Here is a 16,248-nt window from a genome sequence, read left to right on the forward strand (position 1 = left end):
CGGCGGCTACGGGAGGTGCGCGGGCGTACACGAGTGCGTGGCCTCACGCCCACGCCGTCGCCTTCCCCGTCTCCGTCACCACATCCACCTCCTCGCATGACGGAGGAGGAGGAGGCCCGGCTCATGCAGCGTGTCATGGAGGACTCCATGATGACGCATGATGAGCACCAATGGCCGGGCCTAGACTGCGCGATGGCCCTCTTTGCGGCCGGCGACGTTGCCATCCCCGAGCAGATGGAGGAGGAGGAGGTGACCGCGTTCCCTCGGGATCTTGTGGGCGAGCAATGGAGCTGGTCATGCACGGCGCCTGAGATGGCGCAGGCAGTGGGGGCGTGAACTGGTGCCCCACGCCGCCGTGGTCACCGGAGCGGGAGGCCTCGCCACGGGAGGAGGTGCTGCACGCACCTGCCAGCTTCCAGCCCGCCCCGCGCACCAGGGACCTCCGGCCCACCTGTGGACGCTGCCGGCCTACCTCGACTTCGCCAGCGAGACGACACCGGCGGCCAGTGAAGACGGCGACGGCCATGGCATCGACGGGCTCTTTTTTATGTTAATTATGTCAAACTGGACCGTTTTGTGACCGTGAAAACTGGGTCTTTTTTTATGTTAATGTTATTATGTTTAAGTTTTTTAACTGCGTTTATTCACTTTTGAGTTAAGTTTTTTTATTTTTTTATCACGTCCAACACGGACATGATTTGAGATGCGGCCCGCGATGGACGCACGAACGACCCAACGGACTGAAACAGACATGAGCGAATCCATTACCGTCTCAAACGAACAAAATCCAAACAAACGGGACGTCCGTTTGAGATCGTGCGATGGAGTTGGTCTGAAATGGGTCACATGTGCGCAATCGATCTAAAAAGAAAAACGGATGGACACGGAGCGGGCGATCGATCCAAACGGATAAAAAACGGATAGAACTACGCGGGTTGGAATTCTGTGACATACAGTAAATTTTATCCGTGTGTGAAGGCCTCGAGCGACACAGTACCTGGGCTGGCTGTGACGCCACGCCCACGCATGTTGTTGTCTTGTCCACTCGTTTCGTCCGTCCGTCCGGCGCGCACCCGCATGCAGACATGCATATGCATGCATGCATGCAGGCGAGCTGTGCGCAAGATAGAACCCGAGGCGAAAACGCGTCCCGGCGCCGAGATCCATGCACGGCATCGGCCATCGCCATTGGCGCGCCACGCATGTGCGGGCCTCGGCCACATGCTCCAGAGGTCCACGCGATGTAAGGGGAGGATGTCAACCCTATTCTCCGGTCTCTCCATCGGATCTCGTCATTCTGGCTGGCGACACGCGCAACGTTACAAAAGGAGAGGGATCAGTGAAAAGGTGCCCCGCTCGTCCGGCCTATGAGTTGGTTCCCGCACGATTCCTTCGTGGTGCCATCCATCATTTCTTCATTCACTTCGTTTTGCATAGGTGTGTGTAGAGCTTTGTAAGATTTACTGTTGGATGGGCAAACGGATTCCATAATGCAATGGTGATCAAAGGCGAGTGTCAAGTCAAGTGCTGCAATATTTTTCAGTTCACCCCGTGCTTTTGCCGGTCTGTAGGGTGTTTTGTAGAGGAATCTTGCCTAGTTGTGCGCATAAATGTTGAAGTTTTCGGATCCAGGTTTGCGAGTCAAAGTGCTGTCGGCATGATGGTCGCTATTGGTCTTGTTGCCCACGCGCACATATCCCGCAAAATAGACAAAATTGATTTATAGACGTAAATTATTTACAATGATGTGTATGTAAATAAAAATTCACATGTCTAATCATTTTGTATGGCGTTCGAAAGCAAGACGTCGCACTATACTGTGTAGGTATGACGTACGGACATTACACCTGTGTCCAACGTGGCATCCCGGAGTCATACTTTTGATTGTGTGGCGTCTAGATGAAAGAAGCCACACTATATTGTGTGGTGCGTCGGTGAAAGGAGACACATTATCTAATATTAAAATTGTTTTAACTTTTAATCCATGCATTTGATAAAAACGTACATTATATTAATGTTGTGTATTTTTCGTATTCTACCTAATGGTGGCATTTCCATCTATGTTAGGATCAGTTGTCTTGATGAAAACTATGTTACAAAAATGCATCAGAGTATAACCGATTGAATTTGTTAAGACTTACAAACTTAGAATAATTATAGCCATTGACCTATAACTCTTATGAATTTGCATCCTACATGAGTTTTGCACTACATAATGTGAACGTTCACTCCATGCCTATGCTTGCCATGTTAATCATATTTAACATGTTTAAGTCTTGCATATAAGTGACTAACATGATATAAATGAAATTATGTTACAGAAAGTTGCATTTTGTAAGATCCATAGTAAAAGTGACTAACATGATATAAATGAAATTCTATTACAGAAAATTACATAACATGACATGAAGCATGGTTGATTTACTATGCACTTTACAAAATGCAAAGTTCTGCTGACATCCGCGGACTTGGTGAATTTAACAAATGTCAATCTCGCAAAAGATTGCCTTCGATACTTTATTGTCCTAAAACATAGTGACGCATATATTTAGTGGGTATGAAAATGACATGGACTTAAAGTGGACATAAAATTTTCCAACTTTCATAATTATATCATATTCATATGATGCCATGATTACTTACTATGTATCTTACAAAATGCAATTTTCTGTAACAGAAATTCATTTATATCATGTTAGTCATTTAGATGCAAGACATGAACATGTTAAAGATGACTAACATTGCAAGCATGGTCATGGCGTGAGCGTACACATTATATATTGTAAAACTCAGGTAGGATGCAAATGTATAAGAGCTATAGGTCAATGATTATCATACCAAGTTTGTAAGTCTTAAGAAATTCGGTCAGCTATAATTTGATGCATTTTTGTAACAGAGTTTTCATCAAGAAATTTGATCCTAACATACATGAAAATGTCACCACTGTGTAGAACACATAACATACACAACATTCGTATAAGACACGTTTTTATTGGATGCACATATTAAAAGTTAGGGAAAAGTATGCTTTTGGTCCCTCAACTTCCGCAAAAGTTTAGACTTGGTCCCTTAGCAGTTTTTGGTATACATTTGGTCTTCCAAATCTCGAAACCGGTTACATTTGGTGCAAAACCAGATCTTATGCACGGTGATCGGGTTGGCAACCAAGATGCTCGGATGCGATAGGTGCTTGAAAAATTGTGTGGTGTTTCGACATTTGAGGAGCTCGTGGTGAAAAATCAAATTTTGGCTAACAAAAAACCTAATTTTTTGGCTAGAGCTCCTCAGATGCTATTTCACCACAAAAAATTGCACGCACCTAGCGCACCCAAGCATGTTGGTTGTCACAATTTTTTAAATTTGCTTGCTATTTTTTTAGAATTTACTGTTCATCGGTCAAACCCGATCAAGCTAGTCAAATATGGTCAAACCCTGGTCAACGCGTTCAAAATCTGCTTTTGGATCGAACTTATCCAGTTTTGAGACTTGAAGAACCAAATGTATACCAAGAAATCTTGAGGGTGCTAGTCTATACTTTTGGGGAACTTCAGGGACCGAAAATATACTTTTCTCTAAAAATTACAATGGTTTTAATATAAGATAGTGTGACTCCTTTCACATAGGAGCCACACAATGTAGTGTGATTCATTTCATCTAGACACACATAATCAGAAGTGTGACCCCGTATGCCACGCTGACCGTGTAGTGCTCATATGTCAAACGTTACACAGTGTAGTGTGATGCCTGACTATCGGACATCACATGAAAAAAATAGACGTATGACTTTCTTTTGCATACAGTTTACTTTATAAATTAGTTGGGTCTATAAGTTAGATTTGTCGATTCTGCCCACATATAATGGCGTGTGTAGCATTTTGTTGTCATTTCACGATGACCATCCATCATGACATTTAACATTTGATAGCGGAGGTCGTTGCATAGACGTCCACATTCTTCTACAACGACCGCTCCATACCACACACGATTTGGTTCATCATAGTGCATGAATTACGGTTTGGTTAATCATAGATGAATTTCTTAAAGCATCTACAACCTCCAACCTCAAATCCTCCTCAAACATACGCATCTGCAATCGGTTAACAAATGGACAAAAAAGAGAAGGAAAACTGATTCAACCGAACTCCTTATATTATCCTTAGAGCATCCACATCCTCACGCTCCAAACCTGTCTCAAATGCTCGAGCTGGCTAACCAGTCCCAAAAAATTGACCCACATGGACACCTCAAACCGGCCTCAAACGCCGAGTTGTCCTAGACCCATCATATCTAGCTTAAATTTAGGAGGATGTGGGGCGTCTGTGTCATGCCTAGGCGCGTCGGCCACATGCTAGCTGACAGGCCGGCTCACCATCGACCACACCGTTGTCCCACAAAATACCAAGCCCGACGCCCCGCTCCAAAATCCTAGCTCACTCCCACACACCCTCTCTCTGTCCTCTTCTCTCCTTCTCCGATCCAATCCAATTCAATAAAATGTCGAGCTCCACAGCCACACTGGCTTCGATCTCGATTACAAGGAGGAGCTGCCCCTCAGCATTGCCTTGGAGCGGTTCAAGGTGGACACCGGCGGTAGCTCTGGATCTGTAGCATCACCGCAGCTCCCGCTCCGGTGCAGCACGGACGCCGGAGATGAACCCTCCCGGCCCACGGGCAACTTTGTCAGAACAATGCAGTCTGCACCGCCCCCCGCCATCTCCTTCACCCGCTAGCCACTCCTCCACGCAAGCAGCGTTGGGCGTTGGTGCCCGTGCCGGTTCGCACACGCACTCCGGAATGGGAGGCGTGCGCCACCAGCAGCGAGAGGCATCGGGCAAGGAAGAGAGACGTTGAAAGGACCGAGATGACAACAAGAGGGGGTGAATAAGTGTTTTGAAACTTTTACGGATTTTGCTTATCCTAATGCGGAATTAAAGTAAACGAATATTTTTCAAGCATAAATCCTAAATATGCCAGGCTCAAGTAAGTGCACCAACAACCTATACTAAACAAGATAGGCACATAAAGAAACTAGCAAGCACAAACAATATCACAAGATATGAAAATGTAGGCGCAACTAAGCAATTATATTCTAACTATCACAAGACATATCAAAATGGGCATGTATGAATTGGAGAAAGTAAAAGGTGTGGGAATGAGATAACCACAAGTGAGCCGGGGACGCAGATTGTAAATTCATCAAAATTGAAAAGAACTTCATAATTTTACGAAAAATCATCGATTTGAAACAACTTCAAGCATTTACATAAAAATAAAAGTAAAACAGAAAAGAAACATGAAAACATTAAATAAAATAAAGGGCATTATACGTAGACAGATAAGGACGGAAGTAAATGTTCACTAACTAGCAATTGTCCATGTCGTTAGTGCAGTTGGAACTTTCACAGACAAGTTAGTAGGTCTTGGGTTCAAGCTCATGCGGTTGCGGACGTATCTTACTTTTTACTATTTTTAAATAGAACGAAAAAGGCAAATCGATGGACCGGTCCAGTAGCAGAAGAGGGGATGCGCTCCAGGCACCGGTTTGCCCACGGAGCATCAACACTCGCACACAAGATAAGACACTCGCACACATCCTCACAAGATAAGACAGTTTTTTGTGTCTCACGTCACCTCGCTCGCTTGATGGATGGGAAAAAACCAATAACTGCTGTTTTCAGTTTCTCAGAGATTTTATTTAGAAAACATCTTCATGGATTACAAAAAACAAAAAAAGATTATTTTAAGAAACTGAAAATAGTTAGAAATATGAAAAAACAACAACACATTTTTAAGAACAAATCACATATTTAGCATTTTATTATGATTTTAGAAAATTCCACGAATTTGTTTCTTTCAGGAATTAGAAAAATCGTGAATTCATAAAAGATCCTAAATACAAAAAAGCATCTGCAAGAAACCAAAAGATTGTAAAAATGATCGTATTTCAAAAAATGCTCTCATTATAAAAAAAGTCATAATTTTTAAATTTTGTTCATGAGTTAGAAATATGTTCGTGTTCTTTTAAAATTGTCCGCGTTTCCAATTTTGTTCAGGATTTTTCAAAACTGTTCTTAGTTTTTAAAATTTGTTCTCAAGTTTAAAAAATATTCATGCTTTAAAAATTATTCGTACTTCAATATTTGTTCAGGCATTTTGAAAATTGTTCTCCGTTTCAAAATTTTGTTCTCAAGATTCAAAAAATGTTTATGCTTTAAAAATGTGTTCGCTCTTCCAAATTTATTCGGGTTTTTTGTAAAAATTTCTCGGTTACAAAATTTGTTCTCAAAACTGAAAAAATGTTCGTGCTTTAAATTTTTTCGCATTTATAAATTTGCTTGGGTTTTTCAAAATTGTTCTCCTTCTTAAAATTTTGTTCTAAAGATTCAAAAATTGTTCGTTTCATTGTTCGTGCTTCAAAATTTGTTCATGATTTTTCAAAAGAACAGGTAACAAAAAAGGAAAAAGTAACAAAAAAGGGAAAAAAGTAACACAAAAAAGAATAAACAAGTAACAAATTTGTTCACGATTTTTCAAAAGAAAAGGTACAAAAATATTGTTCGCGATTCCAAATTTGTTCATGGTTCCAAAAGAAAAGGAAAAAGGTAAGAAAAACGAACCAAAAAAGGAAATAAGCAGAAAAGGAAAAAAGTAAAAGAAAAATGGAAACGAAGCTGGGCCAGCCCAGTTGTGGCACCCCCCTCCGCGACGCAGGACTCCGTGCAGCAAAGAGCGGCAGGAGCTCCACGGAGCAGGGTGCTCTTGTTCGATGCTGAGGTCGCCGGCTAGCGATACTGACACTCGCATGCCTCGTGTAATGGGCTAGCCCAGAAGACACAGTGAGGAGCGAGGAACGTTATCGAAAAAAAGGGTTCAAAATATGGAAGAATCAGGAGTCGATCCGTGCCTGCGTGTACCCAAACCAACGACCATAGCCACAAGGTCGAACTGTCCCGATGTCGATTCGAATGACAAAACCTTCTTATTATTTACCAACCTGTTATGCAGAATATTTTATGGTAAAATGAAAAAAAATGAAAAATGAATCCACAATAAAAATGTGAATTTGAAGAAAGTTAATAAAATTTAAAGGTTCGTGTAAACTGAAAAGAAATATAGAAATTTGCGAACACTTCACGAATTTGCAAAAAGTTCCAAAAAATTAGGATAAAGTTCTTGAAATTTGAAAAAAATCACTAATTTGAAAAATGTTCATCAGTTTACAAAAATTTCATTGATTTCAAACAATAAGTTTGCCAATTTAAAAGGTGCATTAATTTTGGTAAAAGTTTGTCGATTTGAAAAAATTATTTAAAATTGCAAAATAATTCATCGAGTTGAAAAACTTCATGGATTTCGACAAGAAGTTCACCGAATATTTAAAAAGTTTATGGATTTTGAAAACCGTTCATAAAATTTGAAAAAAGTTCATCGATGTTTTTAAAAAAACTTCATGGACTTTGAGAAAAAGTTCATCAAATTTGAAAGATGATCATGGATTTTGACGAAAGTTCATCAAATTTGAAAATATGCATAATTTTTTTTAAACAATTTCATGGATTTTTAAAAAAAGTTCATCAAATCTGAAAAAAGGTCATCGATTTTTTTTAAAAGTTCATGGATTTTGACAAAAGGTTCACTGAATTTTCATTTTTTTCAGTGGGTTTGTAAAAAGTTCATTGAATTTGAAAAAATGTTCAGTTGAATTTGAATGGAAATTCATCAAAACTGAAAAAGAACTTCATAATATTTTAAAAAATCATCGAGTTGAAACAACTTCACGCATTTTTATAAAAATAAAAGTAAAACAGAAAAGAATCAGGAAAACATTACACAAAATAAAGGGCACTAGCAAAAGGCCCCGTGCGTTGCAACGGGAGAAAAAAACCACCATCTTAAGTACTAAGTCAGTAATTTTCAAAGAAATAAAATGCATTCCCAAATGGCAGGACTATTGGTATGGCAGATAAACGCACACTGGATTTATTTCAAGCGTGATGACGCACTGATACATCCATTCAAACATAAATATAGTGCTGATATCACAACTTCATTAAGAAAAATAGAGTATAGCTGCAGCTGAAATTTAACACGGAAGTTCAAGCCTCACACAAGAGATGATTAATACTAAATTATAGCTATGAATCTATGATTATTAAAACTAACACAAGCGATGCTAAATAGGATAATCTTCTGTTGGAGATCAGAAATGCAGCCTTCCTCCCAATCTTGCTGAGAGGATTTCTTCACTTATGCATCAGGAGTATGGTTCGTCACATGATAATTAATCATGATGATCATCGCTTCTTAACTCTTTTCCTTGTTTCCCTCAAATTAGAAAATCAAACCAAACATTAAAAATGATCATTTGTATAAGGGAGGAGCTGCCACAATTTAGTACAAACCTTAATTTTTCCGGGCCTCCTGCTGCGGCGCGTTCTGGTTCTGGTTCCGGGCTATGACAGGCTCCTCACGGACTGAATGCACTGGAGTTTCAGTTGGTTGCTCTTCAAAGCCTTCATCATACTCCTCATCAGATGTGTCTTCGTAAGCGTTTAAGTCAACCCGGTAGCTGAGGGTCCCTCCTATCCCACCATAGCCCATACAGAACTGAGATCCTTCCTCCGCATTATTCGTGATGAGCTCCACGCGCAACCAAACTTCCGATAGTTTTCCGCGAACCACTCCAGTAGCAAGGTCCTCTTAACCACCTCCACGTCTGCAGATGTTGCCTCATCCTCGAAATTGCTCGAATCTGCTTCCTGTGCCGTGTTGAAGTGCTTTACCACAGTTTCTCCAGTAGCATAATTCTTCAAGATGTATCGATTGATATCAAGATTTTCCCACACAATCAGTGTCTCAACTGCACCCATTTCAAGGGCAGACATGGTGTCATCCACACCAAAAACATACTTCCCAGTGTCTAGGCTTATCTCCTCAAAGTACTTCCCAATCAACTTCTTTTCTTGGATAAACTTGACACTGGAAAGGACTTCAACAGATATCTCAATGGCTTGGTTGAAGCCATCCTCTCCACCATGAGAGACAGTGACAACCTTCAGTATCTTGGCTGCCAAGCGCTAATCAAACAAGTCAGATTGACTCAATTCAGTCTTGAGGTCAGCGCAACCAGCTAGAATAAGACCGGAAACATTTGCTGGCTAGTGGCAGGGTTAATGAAGAATCTAGCAGCGAGCCCAGCCGTCCTGCGCACATAGTTGTGCCGGTTCTCCATGCGTAGACAGGAAAAGCACTTTTCTGTCTCCTGTGGTGAGTGGCTACCTCTCCGTCGTCCAACCGACCGCGCCTCCCGCCCGAGCCCGCCCCTACCGACGTCCGCCGGTCGTCCGAGGTTCTCATGTGGCCGTCACTGAGGGAATCGAAGGGGAAAATATTGTGAGACACTGACCATACCTAGTAGCGATCTCACCTTGTTGCTGTGCAACCAGCAAACAGACGGGGATCCAGCCACCCAATCCAATCCAATCCAGTAAAATCTGGAGGAGGTGTCCTCACCTGCGGCGCCTTGGTGACGAACTCCTGGACATAGTTCTTGCCGAAGGAGCGGTGGCCGGCGTCGTAGAGCTGCCGCAGCAGGGACACCGTCTTGGTCTTCCCAATCGCCGGCCGGCGCAACACCGGATCGAGTGTCGCCGGGGTTAGTCGGGGCGGGGCAGGAGGTGGCGGTGCGCTGGAGGTCAAGATTGGATCGGGAGACAGGGTCAACGCCAGGGCGGAGGTGCTCGGTGAGCACGCGGCTGCGGCGTCCGGAGGGACTGGCACGCGAGGCGCGCGACGGGGGCGGCTGCCGGCGCGAGCTGCGGCGGCGCAAGGAGAGGCAGGGAGAGCGGGGAGGCGCAGGAGGCAGGGCGGCGCGGCTGCTCGCGGGGGCAACTCGTGGGTGCGGGAGATGAAGGGGGTTATGTAAATCCGAAACGTTTTTAATTTAGAAACGTACTGCGGATTGAATACCGGAAAAGCAAGGGGCCTTTTTGCAAAAATGTCGCGAGGTACTCCCTCCGGTCCTTTTTAGTCTGCGTATAAGTTTTGTCCAAAGTCAAAATATCTCTACTTTGACCAAATTTATTAAAAAAATTATGAACATTCACTATGCCAAATCAATACTGTTAGATTCTTTACGAAATGTAGTTTCATAATGTATATATTTGGTATTATAGATATTGATATTTGTAATATAAATTTGCTCAAACTTTGTAAAGTTTGACTTGACCAAAATATAATATGCGGAGTAAAAAAGACCGGAGAGAGTACGACAGAAGCACTAGGTGCTTTATTATCAGGAAGAAATTATACGTAGACAGATAAGGACAAAAGTAAATGTTGAGTAACCAGCAATTGTCCATGTCGTTTGTGCAGTTGAAACTTTCACGGACAAGTTAGTTGGTCCTGAGTTCAACCTCATGCGGTTGCGGGTGCATCTTGCTTTTTACTATTTCGAAACAGAACGAAAAAGGCTGATCGATGGGCCGGTCCGGTAGGAGAAGAGGGGATGCGCTGCACGCGCCGGTTTGCCCAGGAGCATCAACACTCACACACAAGATAAGTGGGGCGTGGCTTACGTCACCTCGCTCGCTTGATGGCTGGGAAAAAACCAGTAGCTACTGTTTCAGTTTCTCAGAGATTTTATTAAAAAACATCTTCATGGATTACAAAAAACAAGATTTTTTTTAAGAAAGTGAAAATAGTTAGAAATATGAAAAACAACAACACATTTTTAAAAACAATCACGTATTTAGTATTTTATTGTGATTTTAGAAAATTCCACGAATTTGTTTCTTTCAGGAATTAAAAAAAATGTGAATTCATAAAAAATCCTAAATACAAAAAAGCATCTGCAAAAAACCAAAAAATTGTAAAAATGTGATTCTGATAAAATTAATTTTTTTGGAAACAAATGCAAGAATATTTATTCCATCTCCGTGGATATTTAATTTTCTATGGGCGTAAATTTCTTCCAACAACTAAAGATATATGTCCGGCATACAGAACATTTCTTAGAAGATTATGCTTTTAAATATTACAAGAGCATTTTCATATGCACTCATTTTATTTTCACAACGAATACTTTTTCACATAATTTTGAACAATTGTATATATAAACTAGCAAAACACAAATTTATAAATATTTTTGTTAGAAGTGAACATTTTTGAAACAACACATAAACGGTTAATTTCTTATGGGTGAATCTTTTCTTGCAACACTTGAATACATTTCTTCCTACGTATAGACCATTTCTTTTACATGACCATTTTTATATGGGCCTGAATACTTGTTTCTTGAACCAAAAGATTTTAAATTATTTTCTAAAACTGGATATAACTATTAAAATAAAATTATTTCTCGACACAAATATTTTTTTAATGCGATTAACAATTATAATTTGCAACATATAAACACGTTTATTATCCTTAAAAGTTTTTAGAAATTATTAGGGTATTAAGTGTCGATGAGTAGCACCAAACGATGCAAAACTTAAGGCTCGCAAAGATAGCTAAATAAATTGTCTGATGCCCTTTGCTCAAAATGCGTGGATGACGCATAGAAAACTGATCCATTGGCCAGGCCATTATCGTTTATTTGGTGGGACTTTTGGGTTGTTGTTTAAATTAGTCTGCTAATGTTTTTGTTCATTAGACTGTCCTTTGTGTAGTATTATTTTTTGCATTCTTAGCATTTTAATGTCCTTACTTCGTTTGTCTTCCCTTTACCATTCTTTTTTATTTTATTTAATGTTTTAAATTCATTAAGACACATTATTATAATTTTTGAATATGTTCTAAGATCGGAGAATATTTCCAAAAAATTGATCTCTTTTTGACATTCATCAACATTGTTAAAGTACAAGAAAGTATTGTAGATACAAGTTTCGAAAATTGTAATTTTCTGCATACATGCACATTTTTTTGTAAAAAAGTATTTAAAAAGTCCAAATTTTAAAATTCCAATTAATTTTTGTATTTGTAAACTTTATACAATTGCTGAGCATTTTACATAATTTAATAGCATTAGAAAATATCCCTAGACAATGATATCAAACTTATTTTAATATATTTTTCTAATCTATCAAACCAGATTCCCAGCTGGATTATTATGACGAAAGACCTTAGAAAACCGTAGGTATACGAGCTGGAAATCCATTGGGTCTGCCTATATAGAGAGCGTTCTTTTGCCTTTGTTGGACCGTTTGCGCACAGAACGTAGGTGCTCCCTGAAGGGACTTCTTATTCAGTGCTAATTGGCGTACCAACTTAAGTGCCCCCTGAAGGGACTCATTTGTATACATTTTCTTGCAACAGCTAAAGATATTCTTTCCGACATACTCCTTCAGCAACGCCTCGCTCAGGGCGACTTGCCGGCGCCGTGGCACTTGGATGACATATTACTCCTCCATGGCCGGCGCCTTTTCGTGCCAGATCACGACGATCTCCGTCACAGATGAGATTACTCCTCCACCTCGGTCGCGCATGCCTTAATCAACGACATCGTCCACCTTCACAGGTTTTCATCCTCGATTGTCAGCGACTGTGACCCGGTGTTCATCGACCATGTTTGGCAGGATCTTTTTCGGATGGCAGGCATCAAATTACGCCTCAGCACGACATTTCATCCACAGACCAACGGTAAATCTGAGGTGGTCAACAAGGCGATTGCTACGTACTTACGCTATGTTACATGTGATCGCCCTCGGGCTTGGGTGGATTGGATCTCTTGGGCGAAGTACTGCTACAACACCTCCTACCACTCCCGCCTGCGTGCCACCCCCTTCGAGGTGGTCTACGGTCGTCATCCACCTCCCATGCTGTCGTTCCAACCTGAGACGACTCAGACTAAGGCGCCAGACGCCCTTTTTGAGGCCGGGATATCCTTGCCGAGGTGCTCCAGCATCTTCTCCAGTCCCAGCAGCTGTCCAAGAAATACTATGACGCCCACCATCGAGAGGCGGAGTATACAATGGGCGACTGGATGTGGATGCGGCTTCTCCACCGCTCTACGCAGTCACTCGACCCCCGCGCCAAGCGCAAGCTGGGTCCTCGCTATGCTGGTCCGTTCCATGTGTTGGAACGCGTCGACATCGTCGCCTACCGCCTACAGCAACCACCGGGCGCACATCCAAGACGTCTTCCATGTGTGCTTGTTGAAGCCCATCCACGGTGAGCCTCCGACGGTCGCGCCTGACCTTCCACCAACCTCGGATGGTCGCGTCCTTCCTGGTCCAGCAAAGGTGTTGAAGGCCTGATGTCTACGCATGCTTCTATTCTTGTAGACTATGTTGGGCCTACAAGCATAGAGGTTTGCACGACAACAACAATTTTTCTCAAATGGATGACCTAAGGTTTATCGAACTCACGGAAGTAGAGGTTGAAGATGGTTTCTCTCAAGCAACCGTGCAATTAAGATACAAGAAGTCTCTTGTATCCGCAACCCACCTAATCCAATTGTCAGTTCTATAGGTGCACTAGTTCGGCGAAGAGATGTTAAAAGACAAGTGATATGGATGGTAAAACAAGGTATTGTAAATATGAAATAAAAATGGCAGCAAGGTAGCAAGTGACAAAAGTGAGCATAGACGGTGTAACAATGGTGAGAAACAAGGCCTAGGCTTCATACTTTCACTAGTGGCAACTCCCAACAACATTAACATAGTCTAATCACATGATATTTCCACTAAAACATGCAATGGACACGTACTCGGAGGTCATTCCTTTGTGATCAAGAGAGGACGAGAATTATGTAGGGCTACAAAAGCACACCTCAGAGTTCATAGTTCTCATCTATGGATTTTGCAATGTCACCGCGGCCATCCAAAGAGAGTACCACAATCACAGCAACATATCTCAAGGATAGTCAAAGACAAGCACCAAGAGAGTCGCAATCTTCAATCAATTCACAAAAGAGGAAATCACTCATGAAAATATTCTTCTAATCCATGTCCAATAGACCGCTATCACCATGGTCTCGGGGGTTATACTAGATAAGATCAAGTGAGTACATCTACCCAATACATACAAGAAGGGGAAACATCATGGGATCACCCTAGATTAACATAGCCCATGATCACAATCAAGATCACATCATGGGAGAGATAATTAACCACATAGCTACTGTAGAAGACCTCGGCCCCGAGGAGGAACTACTCCCGCTTCATGGAGGGAGGAAGCAACGTCAATGGAGATGGATCCGGGGGCACTTCCCCGTCCCGGCAGGGTGCCGACACAGGAATTATGGTCCCCCAAAACTTGGTGGCGATGGCGGCGTACATTGGAATTGCTTATGGAGAAAAGGGTTCCGAAATCAGCGTTTCCTCCACGGGGGTAAAAATAGGAGCCAAGGTAGGGCACCAGAGGAGGTGGGCCCCACCCAGGCGGCCTGGTGGCGCGACGAGGAGGGTGCCCGCGCAGGGAGGCCGCCTTGGCGAGCCCTGGCTCCCCTCTGGCCCACCTTGATGCTTCGTGAAGCTTCCTTCACGCTGATTTTTATATATTTTCTCAGAATTTTTGGGACTCTGTAAATTGGGGTAAAAGTCCCTGCAAAATGGACATCAGCAGACAGAAACTGGCACTGGTGGCACTGAGTTAGTAGGTTAGTCCAAATATGTTGAAAAAGGTATGAAAGTGTACAAAACACATAGCAATATCACCCAAAACTTGCATGGAGCAAGCAGAAATTATAGATACATTTGGGACGTATCAACATCCCCAAGCTTAATTCCCGCTCATCCTCGAGTAGGTAAATGATAACACAAATAATTTCTGTGGTGACATGCTAACACACATATAAGAACTTCAAAGTAAAGCAAGTAAGATATGCAATTCAAGTCAAGACAATAACAAGCAAGAGTCTATATCTAGTATTGAAACTAGCAAAGTAAGAACATAGATGTGCAGGAGCTCTCGCTGTCAGTGACTCGAATGTCTCCAAATGGTGTTTGCGTGCAAGAAGTGGGAGATGGGTTTAGAGCATAAAACTGTTGCAAGTTATTTCTACACTTAATTAGCAACCTCAATTACCTACTCATGCAAGACACACAACTCAGTGCAACAAGCCAACTCTTTAAACAAGATAAAGATGATAACTCAAGAGAGTTCCAAAAGCATCTAAATAAATGCTCTTAGAAAGAGAAAGCGTGAAAACTAAGAGCTAAGCATGACATCAACTATGAAAAGATAAAGAACACACAAAAAGATAAGCATGAAAACCCATGTTGTGTTCTAGAGTGGAGTGGAGTGTGTTTCTCTCCCAAACAAATAAGGCTAGGGTCCAACTTGTTATGAACAGCAAGCAAAACTAAAACAGACTAGAAAGTAAAGAGCGGGATGCTCCAAGCATAGCACATAACATATGAAGTGATAAAAATATAGCATGGAGAAGGACAAACTGATGATTGTTGATGGAGAAGGGGATGCATGGGGGCATCCCCAAGCTTAGACACTTGAGTCTCCTTGGATATTTCTTGGGGTTACATGGGGGCATCCCCAAGCTTGAGCGTTTGACACTCCTGGATCTTCTTTCATCATCTTTCATCGCATACTTGAAAACTCCCTTCATACATAACTCATCATAAGCTGATTAGAGTGGTTAGTACACATAATAAAATATATTTTTCTCCAATGGAAGTAAATATTTTCATGAAGAGATACTGTTTATAAAGATTTCCAAAAAGTTTTTGCAAAGAAAAAGCAAGCTTAAGATTTGCAAAACGTAGAAAACGCAAAACGTGGCAGAATTTATGAAAAACAGACCATCAGGTAGTAAATAATTTTTTCAAGGCACTTCTGCAACTCAAATCAGAAAACTCAAAACATACGCAAGAAAGACAATTGTATATAGCATACTGTTAAAAAAATTCAGATCAAAAATATGATCTGGTGATTTTTGGTGAATGTTTCCATCAAGCAGACAAAATTTGTTTCTCGATAGCATGTCACAACTTTTGAAATTTCTTGCAATCGGAGGCTAAAACCTGGCACAAAGCTTAAAAATAAAGATACAATGATGTTTCTACAGTGGTAACACACATCAAGACCACTAAAAACTGAAAGTAAAAAACTCAAAGTAAAGATAACAAGGGTTGTCTCCCTAGAGCTCTTTCTTTATAGCCATAAAGATAGGCTTAAGATTTTAGTGATGCTCTCGTAGGAATAAGAGTTGTAGAACAAAAGAGAGCATCAAGAAGCAAATACCAAACACATTTAAGTCTAACATGCTTCCTATGCATAGGAATATTGCAA

The 16,248-nt window shown here is 41.5% G+C and overlaps 1 pseudogene; it reads right to left on the bottom strand.

Annotated features, from left to right (window-relative positions):
• Positions 1-8,014: 8,014 nt before the first annotated feature.
• Positions 8,015-9,875, bottom strand: LOC123440073 (annotated as a pseudogene).
• Positions 9,876-16,248: the final 6,373 nt, after the last annotated feature.

The sequence above is a fragment of the Hordeum vulgare genome, chromosome 3H (genome assembly GCF_904849725.1).
Source record: "Hordeum vulgare subsp. vulgare chromosome 3H, MorexV3_pseudomolecules_assembly, whole genome shotgun sequence".
In the NCBI taxonomy this organism is placed as follows: Eukaryota; Viridiplantae; Streptophyta; class Magnoliopsida; order Poales; family Poaceae; genus Hordeum; species Hordeum vulgare.